This window comes from Mercurialis annua, linkage group LG3 (assembly GCF_937616625.2).
Source record: "Mercurialis annua linkage group LG3, ddMerAnnu1.2, whole genome shotgun sequence".
Taxonomy (NCBI): domain Eukaryota; kingdom Viridiplantae; phylum Streptophyta; class Magnoliopsida; order Malpighiales; family Euphorbiaceae; genus Mercurialis; species Mercurialis annua.
The window spans coordinates 53,361,092-53,379,967 of record NC_065572.1 but is presented as its reverse complement, the minus strand read 5'-3'; positions in this window follow the sequence as shown (position 1 = coordinate 53,379,967).

The window sequence follows — 18,876 nt, the reverse complement described above, 5'->3', positions numbered from 1 at the left end:
CGTTTAGTGAACAAGGCGTTCATGTTCGGTTCATGTTCATTCAAACTTTGAACAGAGTGTTCATGTTCGGTTCGTTTATATTTTATAGTGTTCATATTCAGCTCGTGTTCGTTCGTTTACCCGCTAAACAAACGAGCTCACGAACGATCTCACGAACAAGCTCACGAACAAGCTTGATAAGTACTAAACGAGCTCGTTCACAAACAAGCTCGCGAATGGGCTCGATAAGTACTAAACGAGCTCATTCGCAAGCTCGTTCGTGAGCCCGTTCGTTTAGCGGCTAAACTAACAAACACGAGCTCAACTTGTGTAACCATTAAACGAACGAATACAAACACGAGCTGAATAAATTAAAAACAATACCCAAAAATGAATAAAATAGTGAGAATGAGTGAGAGACGGCACATTAGATTTAGGGTTACTAGTTTTAATTTTAGACTTTTAAATTTTAGTATATCAAATTTATTTTTAGGGTTATGAGTTTTTAACTTTTCTTTTATCAAAACTACGTAGTTTTGATAGAATATACCAAAAACTACGTAGTTTAGTTTACTCTATGTAATTTTGAAGATTATTTAAGATAATTATGTAAATTAATTTAAATATGACTTATTTCGTAAACACCTAATCGAGTATAAAAACGAGCTTGTTCGCGAATTATATACGAAATCGTTAACGAACTTGTTCACGAGCTCGTTCACGAACTCTTATTCAAACTCGTTCACGAGCTTGTTCATGAACTATTAATCGAGCTGCTCGTGAACGTAAAGGAGCCGAACACCACTATCTTCATGTTCGGCTCATTTATATTAACGAACATAAAATCAAGTTCGAGCTCGGTTCATTATGAATACGAACGAACATGAACCGAGCTCTTATTGAGCCAAACACCGAGCTGCTCACGAGCAGCTCGGTTCGTTTACAGCCCTAAAAATGATGGATATCGAACTATGAAGTCGAGTCGCTGGAAATCTACTCTCAAATGATATCGGATTCCTGCCTAAAGATGAAACTGGTGGCCGAATCTATAAGATCCGCTTCGAATGGAATATAATCTCATCCACAAGGATAACACCGAATCCCTGAGAACTCAGACAAAACGCGTCGATCCTGGAATTCGGACAGATCGCCAGATTTATAAGGATTCTTGATGGATACACCACCAGAATTGTACACAAGACCCACACAGGTGGCGTTGGTCACTGACTCAGAGACAAGCCCGAAGTCACTGACTCAGAGACATGTCCGAAGTCACTGACTCGGTATGCAATGTTAGGAGAAGACCAGATAACGCCCTTATCCCGTGAAATCAGGGATAAGGACGGATTTTACCTAATCTTAACAAGAAGATGAACTCAAATCAGTAACAAGACTCATGCTACAATGCAATGACTATCTATTATATATTAATGGACCTAGATCAGGTAAAGGACACTTTTAGATTACTCATATTCACTCTAAACTCTTATCAATTCAGTCTATCTGACTTAGGCATCGGAGGGTGTTCGAGCCAACACCGGCTCGAATCCTTCTAACCTATCTTTTCTGTGTAGATTGAAGATCACACTCAGACCGGCCATATTAAGACCGGATCCAGCATCACCGGAACCATCATTTGGCGCCGTCTGTGGGAACGATAATTCGTTCTTGAATAAATTTAATTTTGGTCTCGGTGATAGACAACCATAAAAAAAGACTGGAAATCACGAGTGAAAATCAACAAATTAGAGTAAAAGTGGCTATCAAAAGGTAATATATGAAGCTGTCAAATCAAGAAAGTTTAGTTCATCCAAACTTCTTCATCTTTCTATGTCATAGAAGGAACAGTTACCGTGTACCAGACGCAGACACCAATGCAACAGAAAAAAAAAACAGATAAGTTTCTCCTTTTATATCACTAGTATTCAAAGTGGCAACCTTATGATTCTTGTAGAATAACGTTTAATCGTATCGATATTATGGATCTACTAAATTAAAATATTAAAGTAATGTAAAAAAAAAAATTACTTTATTGTAAACGCATTAATTTTTACTTGTTGAATCATTTTTACCGAAGCTTGCAATGATTGAAATGTTGCTTAATGGAATTTCAGAAGAGAAACCACTGTGAAAGTCAAACTACTGCGACAGTCGGAAAAGAAACCATTGTGACAGTCAGAAGATAAACTACTGTGACACTCGGAAGAGAAACAAATGTACCAGTCAGTATATAAATCACTATACTAGTGAGCAAAAAGAGAAAGGCACCAGAAAAAGAACCAAAGGAGGAACGATCCCGGACGCAGAGTACTGGGGAAACAACCGGGGGATAATGTTCCCAGACGCAGAGTGCTGGGGAAACAATAACCGATGCTCCCATACGCAGATTCCGGACGCAGATCTTAGACGCAGACGCAGAGATGATATGAAAAGAACCAACAGACGAGTAATCCCAGGCACATATGTAGATTGACGAAGTCCCAAGCATAAACGCAGATCCTAGGCGCAGACGCAGATCTTAGGCGCAGACGCAGAGATGTTATGAAAAGAACCAACGGATGAGTAATCCTAGGCACCAGATGTAGATTGACGAATAGTCCCAGGCACAGTCACAGATCCTAGGCGCAGACGCAGATCTTAGGCGCAGACGCAGAGATGTTATGAAAAGAACCAACGGACGAGTAATCCCAGGCACAGATGTAGATTGACGAAGTCCCAGGCGTAGACGCGCAGATCTTAGATGCAGACGCAGAGAGGTTATGAACAGAACCAACGGACGAGTAATCCCAGGCACAGATGTAGATTGACGAAGTCCCAGGCGTAGACGCGCAGATCTTAGACGCAGACGCAGACGCAGAGATGTTATGAAAAGAACCAACAGACGAGTAATCCCAGGCACAGATGTAAATTGACAAAGTCCCAAGCATAGACGCAGATCATAGGCGCAGACGCAGATCCCAGCGCAGACACATAGATGTTATGAAAAACTGACGGACAAGTAATCCCAGGAACAGATGTAGATTGACGAAGTCCCAGGCGTAGATGCACAACCCAGACGCAGAAGGACAACAACCGAAGGACGAACAACCCAGACGCAGAGTTGTTGGGACAAAAAGTGGAGGACAAAAAATTCAAGAAAAAGACGTACAACAAGATAAATAACGATCCTAGATAGAAATACACAACAATGAACGAGTAGTCCCAGGTGCAGGCACAGATGGATGAGTAATCCTAGACACATACATAGAGGATTTTGGGAAACAACTGATTGAGGAGTACTCTAGACTTAAATGTAGAGTGGAATCGCCCGAGAAGCAGGCCAAACAAAAACAAAACAGCTGAATAAGAAGAAAAGGCTTCATCTCCACTTGCAAAAGAAAGAACAACATCATTGTCGTAAAAGACGTTAAAGGTATATAAACTATCCTTTCAATTAAAAATGAAACCTTATGAAGAAGAATACTAACGAACATGCAGCAATAAAAGTAGAAATCCAAAATTCATAACTCGCCCAACCAAGTTTGGGACAGTTTCAAGCAAAAGACATTCCTCGAAGTCAAAGTGTACCGGAGGCAGATAACCAAGCAGGACCATTGAAGGCACCATACAAAGATCAAAACCAAAGCACATCGAAGGCAGACGACTAAAATACCACAATACCCGATTCATTGAAGGATTGCTCCATCGAAAGAACCGTCCTACTTGAGGGACTATTTATGGAAGGACAACTCCACCAAAAATCCCACCCGAAGGATTGCTCCATCAAAAGAACCGTCCCACTTGAAGGATTATTCTACTAGAAGAATATTTCCACCGGAGAGGCATTTTCACTCGAAGGATCACCCCGTTGAAAGAACCATCCAACCTGAAGGACTATTCTACTAGAATGACAGCACCACTAGAAGAACCATTTTACTCGAAGTACGGCGGACGCAGTCAATAGTCCCAAAGGAGGTAAAATTACCTCGTTACATTGAGTATTGTATTCATCCTCTAGGACTTCGGCGGAAGGACTGAGACTCTTCTCTGCGCCATCTCCAAGAGAAGGCTCCATGACAGCGCCAATAAAATCAGAGGAAGGACTGAGACTCTTCTCTGCGCCATCTCCACGAGAAGGCTCCATGACAGCGCCAACAAAATCAGAGGAAGGATGTAGACCAACTGATCCGTAAAACATGAAAATTGTTCTGAAATAAAGGGGCCGGTTCTAATTAACATAAGAGCCCCAAAATGAAAGAACAAGAGAAGTGTTGTCCCACGAGGCAACACAAAAAGTATTCGAAAGCTAGCTAAAAACAACATTTTCCTTTGGTAGGTCGCTCCCTCCTCTGGACCATCATTATTCTCCTTACGAAGTTCTTCCTTCCTCGAAGGATTGTCAATTTTTTCCTTTGGACTCTTCACCTTAGCAGAAGACTGAGCAAACATAAATGCTTGAAGTATACTTGTTTGAAAGGGAGGAAGTAATGATGGATATGGTTCAACCATACCAGAAATATCTAAGACCAAACAGAGTCCTACTCAAACAGGGATTGACATAACGTACCAGACTTAGTATGGTGTACCAGACTTAGTGTACTGTATCAGACTCAGTGTAGTGTTGCAGACCTAGTGTACTGTATGGCGAATGAAGATCTCCATGTAGGAATAATGTGGATTGTAAAACATCCCCAGAACATTCACCACAAGAAATTGTGGAATACAAAACAAATGATTATCCCAAGGGACAAGAACAAAACAAACACGAAGTAAAAAGGCTACGAGCCTAGACGATGTTCTCCTCTGGAAATGTTGCTTCCTCCTTTGGACTTACAACATCAAACGCATTGAGTTCCTCTTCATCAAGAGAATCTAGAAAGTTTGTCATTTGTCGGTTCGATGTCTCTAGTAGAAGCTAGTCGCAGACCTATGACATAGACGCATGACATAGTCAACAGTATGATTCTTTACAGATAAAGAAAAAGCAACACACATTCGTAAAAGCACGCAATTCTTCTCTGAAAGGGGGAGTCTACCACAAAGACCCCCCTAAAGAAAAGTACAAACAAAAGAAGTTCTACCTCACAAGGTAGCACCAAAACAAAGTAAAAGGAAGCTAGCTACATACGGCCTACATCTTTTCCTCTAGAAGGGTCACTCCCTCCTTTGGACCACCTGAATCTTTCTCTTTAGAAAGTTCCTCGACTGAGTCAGGGACAAGAAAATCATGCTTGAGGACCTTCGAAGTTTCAACCTACAAATAACGGTTGAAATTGTCTTGGACGCAGTCAATAGTCCCGAAGGAGGCAAAAGCTCCTTGCCATCTTTGGCAGTAGCATCAGCAAGCTTTTCTTCTCTCCTTGGATTCCATGGTGTTCTTCATGCCATCTCTAGCAGCGTACGAAGGGAGAACTGGAGAAAATTGCAACCCATCTTTCTTAAGCTGCAACCTTTGTCGCAGCTCGCTGACCCAGAGCTCGAAAATCAATCGACATAAACTTGTGGATATCATAATCGGGGTAGTCCTCACGAATGATCTTTATCACAGTGGAACAGAAGTAAGTCAAACAGCCGCTTACATACACATTGGGTAACACATGTTTAAACCTGACAATCACAACATCGTCATTATCATCAAAAGAGAGAGAGTCAAGTCATCAAGAAAATTATCACCCATCTTTGCAATAAAGGAGAAAAAAGTAAACAAAATCCAACATGAAGAACAAAACAAAGAAATGAAGTGGGCCGAGCCGAGGAAAGCTCGATAAGAAGACACAGCACGAAGAAAACAACGTTTCAAAATACAAGACAAAAGGTCACAGACACACTCCACATAAACAATGAAACAAACATAAATGCTTGATATAAATATTTTTGTTAGGAGGGACTAATGATGGATACACCACCAGAATTGTACACAAGACCCACACAGGTGGCGTTGGTCACTGACTCAGAGACAAGCCCGAAGTCACTGACTCAGAGACATGTCCGAAGTCACTGACTCAGTATGCAATGTTAGGAGAAGACCAGATAACGCCCTTATCCCGTGAAATCAGGGATAAGGACGGATTTTACCTAATCTTAACAAGAAGATGAACTCAAATCAGTAACAAGACTCATGCTACAATGCAATGACTATCTATTATATATTAATGGACCTAGGTCAGGTAAAGGACACTTTTAGATTACTCATATTCACTCTAAACTCTTATCAATTTAGTCTATCTGACTTAGGCATCGGAGGGTGTTCGAGCCAACACCGGCTCGAATCCTTCTAACCTATCTTTTCTGTGTAGATTGAAGATCACACTCAGACCGGCCACATTAAGACCGGATCCAGCATCACCAGAACCATCAATTCTCGAATATTTTTCCTATTTGGATACAAACTCCAACTTAAGAAGATAACCTCTAACTTATGAAGACGAAACTATTTAAAAAGACGTTCCTAAATAGAACTCATGTCTGAATAAAGAATTATAATTCTAATCAGGGTCAAACCCTACTAAATAGGATTCACTTTCCTATTCCAATTCTACAAGTTATACATTCAACTACTATATAAAGAGTTTGAGGTATGCTAAAACACACAACTACATTCATATACTCAAAGCTCTAAACGGACTTTAGCATTAGAGAGTTAATCGGACAACCACCATCCGGTTAGCTTCTACCTTATTTTGCAGGTTAATCAACCGGATCAGAAGACAGATTCCATCAAGTAAAACAAAAACAATAAAGGATTGTTTCTCTCCCTCAACTTGCCACGAAATATAAAAAAAGTTAATCACTTTTATTTTAGGCTTAAACAAATCATATCGAATCTTCGAGAGTGAAACACATTATCGGTTATTAAATAGAAAAAGATTTAAAATAATTTTTGGTATTTTCTTTATTTTTTAAATTAGCGCTTATTAATTTTGAAATATTAATTTAATCCCTATAATTTTAAAACTTTTTACGGATTATTGATTTTCAAAGGAGTCCAAAATATATATTATTCACGGTTTCTTAATTTTTTGCCCAACTTTTTATGTGAAAGCTTAGATTTGGTCTCTGCACTTCTTATGGCTTTTTTATTATACTTATTATTCATAAAAAAAATCAAACTTTTTATACCATTGTTCACCCGGAAATATTCCCCGACTCGAAATCTTTGAATTTATAAGTGGGATCAGTTTGAAGTCTGATGCTTTTAACAAGCTTGCAAAAAATATTCACAGGGCTTCTTGGTTAAATGAATTAACCGAATAAACTAACAGAATTAATATGGGAGTTAAGAAACTCAGGCGAGATTGATATCAGAACTAAACCTAAATTAAAACAATCCGAGAATTGCGGGATAAAAAGCACTGGCTGAGTTTTTGATTAATTGATTGAGAGATCCTACACAATGATTTTTCTAAGCTATTTATAGCTCTATAAAATAAACTTCCTAATCTAAGTCTAACTCTTATTACTAAGAAAAAAAATCCTAATTCATTTTTAATTTTAACTGGATAAAATAAATAAACTAAAAGGCTTTATTTGGGCCTTATTCTCTGATTAAGCCTATTTTACCCCAATGAAGGTGTAAACAATGCCCCTAACAAGTCCTGAAATATTATTTATGGGCTTGTTTTTGTCGGCCCGAGGCTCCTTCTAGGCTCAAGGTGAGCGCAACTACTAACTCTTCGCTACCCCCCTTGATGCCATGTCAGCGCATGAGCTGTCATTCAACTATCTCATGATGTCGAGCATTAACCTCATGGACTCTTCAGTTACTCTCTGATTTACCCTTACTAGGAAATTTCTAAGTCATTCCTTCATTAACAAACTTTCTTCAATCTTTAGAGCTATTTCTCTGTCTTCTAACTCTCTGCAATCTCCAGACTCTTAGTAAGCACTCGCCTTCTACTCTTTGCCTTTCTTATTTTCCTTCTGCTAACGGGTGATTTTCTTCTTGAAGCCACTATGCCTGCTCCCAACGACCAACTCGTTGCTCAAGTCACTGCTAAGATCGAAGAAACACCTGCGGCTGCTCCAAACATCGACTTCAAGGTAATTGTCGACGCTAGTTAGAACCAATTATGTGTCGGCCCTATACTTACCTCACCCAGCCAATTGTGCAAACTAGCTTCTCCTTTTCATGACGAAGCCCCACCACGCTTTTCTCTTCCTCACCAATCCTTAATCCAGGTCAACACCATCTTTAGAAACTGACCGATAGAACACCAAGGATATCAAGATTGGGTAAATAGGCTCAAACCTCACTTTGGCAAGATATGGATCGATATTGAAATTTACAATATGATCAACTAGTGCAAAGCTAGTCAGCCCATCGTCAAACATTATATCATGGGTTTGTCACTTTTCAGGTCAAGCACTATCAATTGCTTCTGCTTCAAGTTCGGCGCCATGAGGGTTACCCTGCTAGATCTGGCGGTCATGCTCAACATCCTAATGGTTGGCGAACACATCTCCCCAAACATAGACGCCGATACTCCCGAATTCAACTTGACCAAAGCGCAAAGGAGCTAAGGACTGTTCATCAAACTATTTATGGCGGCAAACTCAGCAAATCGGACCATTGAGAACATGTTTCTTTCCTCGCCTTCTTAGTGGCGAAATTTGTGATGTGTACTTCATTATTTCGGGTCACTCAGGACTGCTTCAGGCTTGTGGCTATATTCGCCGAAGGTCGGCGATTCAATCTAGGAGAGTTCATGCTTGCTCATCTGTATCGGGCCATGAATGACATCGCCCCTTATGTTGCTAAGAGTGTTTTCAAGTGTCCAAGTGGCCCCCTTGGGATCGTCCAACTTTGGCTTGCCCTCTATTTTCCAGAGCTCTTCGAGGTCGGCCCTCAAATTAAAGTCGAACTGTGTGGGTACTCCTTAATATCAGCTTCCACTCGTCTTTCCCACATCATGGATGTCTTAGAAGTATTCAACAATTCGGTCAAGCCCTCCGAATTGTTTTGCTCGGCTTTAAACTTGAAATATCCCCCATATTGGTTATTCCTTGGCTGGAAAAGTGAAGACACTGAAGAAGCCCGAGCTCACCCAAATTTTAGGCTCGATGGTCAATATTGGGGAAGCGCTCTGAAAGCCCAAAACTTAGTCGCTGATTTAGAGTATGACCGTAGTGGGATGGAAGCGTACTGCCTCAACTATGTATCTCGCCAGTTTGGCTTCAATCAAGGAATTCCCTGTCCTTTATTGATCTCCTTCAATAATCACGGGACCCATAAACCTCACCTTGAGAATTACCCATATCTCCAATACTTAATTCGCCTTAAGAAAGCCTATCTGCCTCTTATCCCTGACTTGTCTCGCCCTTCTTACTCTCCTAGTTACACCTTAGAATTCAAAAGCTGGCGGGATTCAGTCACCGAGTCTTACTTTGACTTATCGCCCAAAGAAATTCTAGCTCTTCATGATTTTTTCTTTACCTCATTTGTCAAGAAATCCTACTCATGCCAATCAGTTTCTTTTGCAGGTCCCAAAACATTTCAAATTTGCAGGTAAACTTACTCCTCTCTTTGAGATAGCTAAATTCGAACGCTTCTACATATTCAAGTATGATCCCCTTGATCACCCTGGTATGAACCATAAAATTCAAGAACATAGGCTAGTAGCTCGGTCTAATTACAATAAAAATATAAAAAACGTTTGGGAAGAAAAATATAAGAACACATTTCCCTATGAATACTTTGCGTCTCATATTCGCCCTAAATTCAAATATAAATTCCCACCAGTTCCTAGTTGTAATATATCTTCGGCCAATCCCATTAAAAACGTATGAAAAAACTTAAAAAATCGGAGTCGGACATAGACAGCGAGAGTGTATCATATACTGGCATCAGATGTCCATCCGATGTCGAGGCTATAAATGAATTAGTCTGGGTTGGCTATAGTAGAATACCAGGTAAAAATGTCCTTTAGTTCAAGTTTTAACTCGCATCGGCTTTACTAATGCTTTGACTTTTTACAATTGGCGTACCCTTGTGGAACAAGAACGATAACTTCGACATTGGGGGTGAAGAGAAACCTGAGGCGAAGAGGGAAAAGAATAAACAGTCGGCGACAAAAAAGCCGTCCAAGAAAGAATCAAAGCCCAAAAGACCACGAGTGGAACCAAGAGAGTCCCATCTGTTCGACCCCAGCCCGGCGGAAATAGAATCCGCCTCTGTGCCTTCTCAAAGTGGCCATTCGTCCTCTAAGGACGATACTCAACGCCAAAGTGATGGTCAAATAGGCAATGACCAGACCGACGATGAGGGTCACCAGGTTCAGGGTTCCATTTCCTCGCACCCTACCAGCTCTCAAGAGATTCCCACTATCTCGCAAATACTGGCGATTTTTCCTTTCCCTTCTCCTTTATCGCCGATGGCTCCTGAACTTCTCAATCTCCTAGAGAGGATAGCCAACAAGACTGCTACCAATGTATTTTTACTTGCTTACTTTAAATTTTGACAGCTAATCTGGCAGCTGATTTGTTTTATTATGGACGATCATGGCAGATTCCTGACACTACTTCCTTGGTCGAGGATGACATTTTTTCGGCTCAAGTTAAAGCCTTCCTCGATTTAGACAGTGAGTGGGACCTTTTGCTTCTCCCTGAAGCAGGCGATCAAGCTGGGGAAGTTGCTAGCAAACCTTCTAAAGACTAAGAGGTCCACTTGGGGGTCATGAGGCAGATGAAAAAGAAAGGGATCGCCGTTTTCAAGTTTGTTGAAGATATGCTAAATTTCAAAGCTTCTGCTCAGGTGCTCGTTGATGCACCCGCTGAAGTTCAGGGTGAACAAATGAGAGCCTCGGCGGCTAAGGCAGTGGTTTCCCTCCCACTGTTTGAGAAGATGTATGCCGAATCTGTATCGGCCCAAGCTAGCTATGATAAACTCCTCTCTCAGGAAACCCATGCCAAGGAGCGAATTGAGGTGTTGAAGGGAATCGTGAAGGCTGCGGCGACCCAACTGTAGGGGCGAAGAGCAATGATAAAGAGTTTATCTGCCCAGATTTCCGCACTGAAACTCGAGCTGGAGACAGAAGAATAAGGGATTGCTCTCTTGGAGAAAGACTTGAGCCAGGATATGTCGGAGGGGACTGACTTGAAGAAATGCCGAAGCATTCTGAGAGGCAAAATATCAAGCGGCTTGCCAGGAGTACAATCAGATTCGCAGTGAATTAGGCAAACTTTTTAGCTATTTTTAATTGGGAAAAGGGTCAAATAATCCCTTAACGTTTAGCCTATGTATCAAGTAGGCCCTCAACGTTCAGAAAGGGTCGAATAAGCTCCTAACGCTTTTAAATTGTATCATCTAAGCCCTTTATAGGGGTCACCAAGGACCCTAACGTTTGTTAAATCGTATCAACGAGGAACCCTAAAGAGGTCTTAGATGATACAATTTAAAAACGTTAGGGTCCTTGTTGCACATTTCTGAACGTTGAGGGCTTCCTTGACCTATACGTTAAACGTTAGAGGTTTATTTGACCCTTTTCCCTTTTTAATTTGATTGCATGTTAGGAATATTTGCCTGGATTTGTATTTTGAGAACACTTTCTTTTGTTCCTGTTAAAACAATGGTTCCTTGATGCTTAAATAAATCGGCCGTTTCGTGCGAATTAATTTTTTTATTTTATTGATTATTGAGGAAAACCGGATAAGTAGTGAGTCTCATAAAACTCGGGACTGGAGTTATAAAGCCCACAAAGGAGGCAATAAAAGAGATACTCAAGAAGCTTTTGCAACTAAGGCTTCAGAGATAAGAGCAGTAGATCTGGGGATCGCTTGTTATGAATTGAACATGGATCCGACGACAAAGCCCATTAAGCAAAAGGAATGGAGGCACCAATAAGAACGACATAAGGCAATCACAGAGGAGATCGAGAAACTGCAAAGCGCTGCGTTTATCAAGCCCATCAATACACATAATGGTTAGACAACGTAGAATTGGTCAAAAATTCCAACGGAAAGTTCCGTATGTGTGTAGATTTCTCAGATCTTAACAAAGCATGCCCCAAGTATTGATTTCCATCACCAAATATTGATCAACTAGTGGATGCTACTGTATTGCTACAAACTCTTTAGCTTAGTAGATATAGAACAAGGGTACAACCGAATCCCAATAAAGAAGGAAGACCAAGCTAAATCTTCATAACAGATGAAGGTACATTTTGCTATACAATGATGCCATTCGGAGTGAAAAATACAGGAGCCACCTACCAACGGTTGATGAAGTACATGTTCAAGGAGAAAATCGGAAAAACAATGGAAGTATACGTAGACGATATAATAATAAAAATCAAGAGAGAGAAGACCACCCAAGGGCTCTAGGCTATGATGAAAGTACTCGACAAATTCAATATGAAAATGAACCCTGATAAGTACACATTCGGCGTGGAAGGAGGAAAATTCCTAGGATATATGGTATCACAGAGAGGAATAGAAGCAAACCCAAAAAATATTAAAGCTATCATGTATTTCGAGTTTGTAGAATAACAACGTTGGGATGATTCATCTCATCATTAGCTAAGAGGAGCCTCCCATTCTACAACACACTAAAACCAAGATGTTCAAAAGGTGAAAATAATGTGAAAAGGCGCTCGAAGATTTAAAAGAGTTTCTGGTCAAACCATTGTTGTTAAGCAGACCCACGGAATCAGAGGTCATGTACCTGTATAATGCGGTATGCAAAGACACCACAACAACGGTCTTAGTAAGAGAAGAAGGAGGACAACAGCTCCCGGTCTACTATGTCAGCCGAATGATGAAAGACGCTAAAAATAGGTACCTAGGAAATCGAGAAGATGGCGCTAGCATTAACGTCCACATCTAAGAAACTAAAGCCATATTTCTAAGGTCATTCAGTGGTGGTACGAACAGACCAACTGCTGAGACAAGCGATCCAAAGACCCAAGCTATCCGGTAGAGTAGTCAAGTGGTCTGTGCAGTTGGGAGAACATGACATCCGATACGAGCTAAGACAAGCAATGAAGGCCCAAGCCTAAGAAGATTTTGTAGCTGAACTAACTAGCTACTTAGAAACAAAGACAGACCAGACACTCTGTGGGAACTTTATATAGATGGGGCAAAAAAACAAAAAAGGGGAAAGAGCAGGCGTTGTCCTAAAAGGGCCACATAATGTATGAATCGTATATGGAACCAGCCTGGACTTTGCAGCAACAAACAATGTCGTAGTATACAAAGAATTCCTGATAGGATTGGCGCTGGCGACGGAAGTAATAACAGATTACATGAAAATCTATCACAAATCTCAACTAGTGGTAGGGAAAGTTGGGGGAACCTTAGCTATAAAGGAGGAAAATGGGCAAACAAATCCCTAAAATTTTAATTAAAATTAATATGATTTTTAACTTATAAAATTATAAGAATATAATTGAAATTTGAGGGTTAAGTGTTAATTTGAGTAATGTGTTAGTAGTATGTGCCCAAGGGCCATTTTGTCTGTATACTTTTATAAACAAATCCCAATGGCAATGATATACATGTTTTATGTGAACTAATTGTCTCATCAACTAAGCGTTTATTTATTGCATATTGTCCTTATCATATTGTGATAGAATATATTCTTAAGGTGTTAAGAATATGAGTGATAGATTCTATTATACAAGTGATCTAAATAAACGTTCACGATCGATGGGGTCCTACGAATAAGGGCATCGTATTATCCCGGAAAGATCGTCACCTCTTTTATTCTCCTGATTAGTAAAGAGTTACTAATTATAGGAAGTCGTGAGTCTCATACTACTTGATGGGGATCAAAATAAACATATGGACACTCAAAGGGTTTGAGTGAGTCAAACAAGTGACGCTAGATGACTTATACATGGTATTTCATCAAAGTCAATTTAATGTCATCTAGTTCATAATTGTACATATGTCCTTTGACTTGTGGTGACACTATCTTGTATATAGGTGATTAGAGTTTGATACTCCTTATCCCTAGATCTTTCATGAGCTAGTGACGCGAGATATGTTGGCTCTAGTTAGTTGTATATAAAGATAGGGGTTTAACCAAATTTATCACTCCGAATGAACGGAGAAAAGATTCTATGCTATCTCAAATTGTTCTTGATGGATGATAAAACCTGCGCAGGTATATATGACTTACATAGAAAGTTATTTCTAGTGGAAGTCATATTTATCAAGAATAAGAACTGAGATGAGGTCATATGATCAAGACAAAAAGTGTTTGACTTAACTGTGACACTAGTAGAGATCAGAATCTTAGATGAAGGGAATTTTGAGTGTACGGTAACTATGCACATTGGTTCATAAAGAATGCATCAAAACATTCGTATCTATTTGGGGGTTGTGATAAGTTGTTAGACGTCACTCACGATCTACGAGAATTAATAATTAATGGGATTTAATTATTTAATATAAGAAAGGCATTTCTTATGACTCTCATTGCCATATAGATGTGAACCTAGTTAGTCACACACAATAGGGTGTGCAACCGATTGAGTTTACGAGAGATCGATTTCATATAGATACTAGCATATCTCGGAAATTAATCTAAGATGAAACACAAGTATAAATTATGGACTAATTTGTAAGAGCTATAAATTAGTAGGCACCTAATTGTATTTTATCTAAGTTAATCTGATGATGTCACGATGATATCATGCGATGATGTCACGTGATGATGTCATGTGATGATATCACGATGATGTCATATATGTCTCTGTGTGTGACACCTAGCATCCGACGTGTCAGAAGGTGGCAACACCTATTCTTGATGTGTGACACCTAGCATGTGATGTGTCAGATGATGGAAACACCTATGCTTGGTGCGTGACACCTAGCATGTGAGGTATCGAATGGTGGCAACACCTTTACTTGATGTGTGACACTTAGCATGTGAGGTGTCAGAGTTTCCTACAAAATCTTGCCTATAAATAGAGATTGCCTTTACTCATTCTACATACACCACACTTAAGAGATCATATTTGAAGGAGTTCAAGTAGTCATCAATCACAGAAAAGCTTGGAGAAAGTTTTTCATACATCCGAGAAAAGACGTAATCGAGGTGAGACTTTGAGCTTAGGGTTGCTCGGCAAGAGGAACCCTTGCGGATTATTTCAAGGCGGGGATTCAATCGGACGCATACTCGTGTGGACGAGCTTGACGTCGTCGTACTATAGGGACTACAAGAATCGTTGGAGAATCGACATAGGTATACTTCTTACAATTTCTAGATGCGTGTTTTAATTACTACATGATACGATGATCCATTTGTTATTGATATGATCAATTTCTGGATCCGGATTCTTAGACTTCCAATTTTGAATTGAAATATTCGATCCGGACCCTCGCGTCCCGCCGCGCCAATAGAATGAACTAAATATTAAAAGTCTTATCAAACCTTTTCTTTATTTTATAATGGAGAACGTAACACACTCAAAAGATGACTGAGGAACTGCTAGTGAAGGGCCTTTTGATGAGAAAATGCCAATTTTTGAGTTGAAATGATCAACTTTTTCAAAAATGACATTTTTAACGATTTGTGCCTAGTTGAGGGGGTGAAGCGAACATTTGTTAAAAAAAAGACAAACCAATATAATTTCAATAAAATATCATTATCTTCAATTTTTCTTGTATTAATTATATATCATTTTTATGTTTGTCCAAATGGCCTATCATTGTAGGATGGAAAAAGTATAATTAATAAATATACTTTTATAATAACTTTCTCTAACGTTTAGCTTTATAATGTTTTTAAATAATCTATATAAATAAGGATATAATAAAAAAATTAATTAATATATATTAGTAGATGAAAATGTCAAATAAATTAAAATAAATAATAATACTTAAAACGTCAATAACTAGGACATAGAGGCAGGGGTAGAGCTACATGGAAATGATGACAATACTTTTTCGGCAACATTTTATTTATGTTTCCGACGTATTTACTGGTATGTGTTGTTAGTTGGATTTTAGCCTTTGTCTTGTTGTTCGATTGGCAATTATATTTTATTTTTGGAATGTGTTTCTTGATGTATGTGGTATTTGGTTTTAGTCCAGAAGAAAACTCCATTCGTTTTTTAAGAAAATATCTAGGATCGTTTGTTTTTTTTATATAAGTATTCATTTCGTGCTAAAGATATTTTTTTTCATATCACCATCTTTCTCACTCTAAACGCATTCTGTCTTTCTAAATGTATTTTCTCTAACTAGAAGTTTTCAAATACATGATTTATTATAAACACATATTTTCCGGACAGGTAAAAAATGATAAGAGATTAAAGCCTCCAATGATGATTTTTAGAGAAATTCATCCAGGTGACAAGCTATCGATCTGCTTGTTTGAATTCAAGCAAGCGTGATCGGTGCATAATTGAGAACTTGATGGGTTAAAATGTAATTAGCCGTAAATAACCTATAAAAATCCAGAGAAATTGTAGTTTAAGCCTAAGAAATTGGACTAATTGTAATATCTCAAAAATTTATGGGCCAATTTACAAGTTTGACAGGATAAAATTAACCATACTCAAACTCATATTGTCCGAGAAGCCTTTTTTTAACACTATCGACACCAAAAATAACTTTTAACCATAGTTTACATAGCCTACAAGAATGAATACGAATTTAAATAAGAAAATAGTATTTAGCTTAATCCTAACACTAACTCGTCTATCACCTCACACTCCAAATGTTATCATCTCACTCACTTGCAGAAACTTGTTGTAATTCAACTACTAGCTAACCCTAAGCTACCTCTAATCACTATAAACATACCATTAAGACAACCTAGCCAGAGGTCGGCAATTAATCATCCTAGAAAAAGCACCCTAGGAAAATCTAGTGTTGGCCGAACCCCTCACACATCCACACACCAGTCAATCAAACGAGCTAGAAACAACTTAATTACTCAAGTACGCCTTATTGTGCATCGATCCAAAGTTGGATTCTACATCCGAATCACCAGAAAACGAGCCAAGGACTCATAACGGTACTTCCGAGGACCCATAAACTGTCTCTCGTCACTTTTCATGCCTTTTAATTATAATTGCTGATTGGTATATATGTTAGGGTGCATGCTTAGTTTATTTTGTCTGTTTCTGCTAAAACTACCATAATTTCCAAAATTCAGTGTTCTTGGCATGATGCCATGCAAAACTGACTAGAAACATGTTATTAGGCTGATTTAATATGCTTTGTAACTTATATCTAGTTTATGTTCAATTATGATACTTACAATGCATGCTAGGATTGTTTTACGCTTATGCTTGCCATAAACATGTTCTTTGCTTAAAGTTCCATAATTTCATATCAAAAACTTGTCCTTTAGCTGATTTAAGATATTTTATCAATTGTCTATTAATTGTAGTGCATTCCAATGTGCTTTTCTGTTCGTTTTGATGTGTTTTAGAGTATGTGTTTTGCATGAAATCCCAAGCTAAACGATGAACTGTCGCTCCCCTATAACTGATGCCGCTGCCAGAACACACTGCTGCTGCCATTTTGGAGTAGCACCTCCGCCACTCCCAATGGCGCTGTGATCATCCTTTTCTCCAACCCAGAATTGACTCCCAAATCTTCTAAACTTTAGTTTGAACTTGTTTTCCTGTTTTCGGATTCGTTTGAGCTCAAAATTGGGCCCTGTTTGAGCCCACGTGTACATAATTAGTTGTAGAATTGATATATGTGTTGTAATAGGCTTGTTCCAATTTATTTTGGACCTCGAAACCAAACTTGTAATCTGCCAAGCCAATCAGGCTTCAAAACCCACAATCGACAAAACTAGAAACTTCCAGAAGCAATTCCAAATTCTTTTAAACTTGGATTCAACACCAGTTTGAACCCGTGGATCTATATCAATGAGACAAAGAACTTCCATGTTTTGACTAAATTCTGATTCCGACCACCTTGGCGGCCAAACTGCATCGAGTGTCAGACACTCCGGTCGATAAGGTTTAAAAGTGTTCTAACCTTGTATGTTTATCATCTTCCCTTTGTGTATGTTGATATTGTTTAATATATTTCCAAAAGAATGACAAATCCAATATTTAACAGACTAAATGACATATTAAATTAGTAATCAAATCCAGCAAGTCCAACAAATAACATAGAAATCATAGGATTGCCACAAAAAGGTAAATAGAGGTTGTATAGGATATTCAAGATGATTAATACTAAAATCAATGACACCTAGACATCGGGTGTTCAGGTTTTGTGCATGTAAAACGATCCAGACCAGCCATTGTCTATTACATGATAGAAACCAACAGGGTTAGATGTATACTTAGTAGTACTTGCTACTTGTCTCTCATGCCAGATCAAGTCATATGTGCGTCTTATATGGGTCCCTTTACCGCTTTCACAAGTGTTTAATTTCCAACAAATTATACTGTGAACTGCATGAATGTCGAGATGAGAATAAAGCGAATATGTTCAGTAAATAACAACGTAATCGATAAGTCAAGTACACGAGTTTTGATAGAATGTCCACGAACCCGGTCTTTTAGTCCGGCATACGATAATCTCACCCATAAGCGAGTGAGGTTATCCAATCGTTAGAAAATACATATCGTGGTTGAGTTAGGTGGCGACTCCATATTTTTCAAACCTTTCTAGAATAGAGGTCAACCATAAGTATGGGCGAGCATCCCTCGAGCCCCGATCCGCTCATATTTATACATATAAACGCTTCCCAAAAAAAACCAAACACTTCAAACTCAAAATAAACAACATGCATTAAAGGTATTGGAAGAATTGAAGGATTTTCCAAAAGTTGATCAATTTTCAGTGTTTCAATTTAAAAAAATCATTAAGAACCTTCTTAAGATTTTGGGTAAGTTATAATAAAGATATTATCAACTCAATCTTTTCATTAAATCAGAGTTTGTCTTATTGTTTTCTCAATTTTGAGTATTTATATTATTAATGAATATTTCATGAACTTCA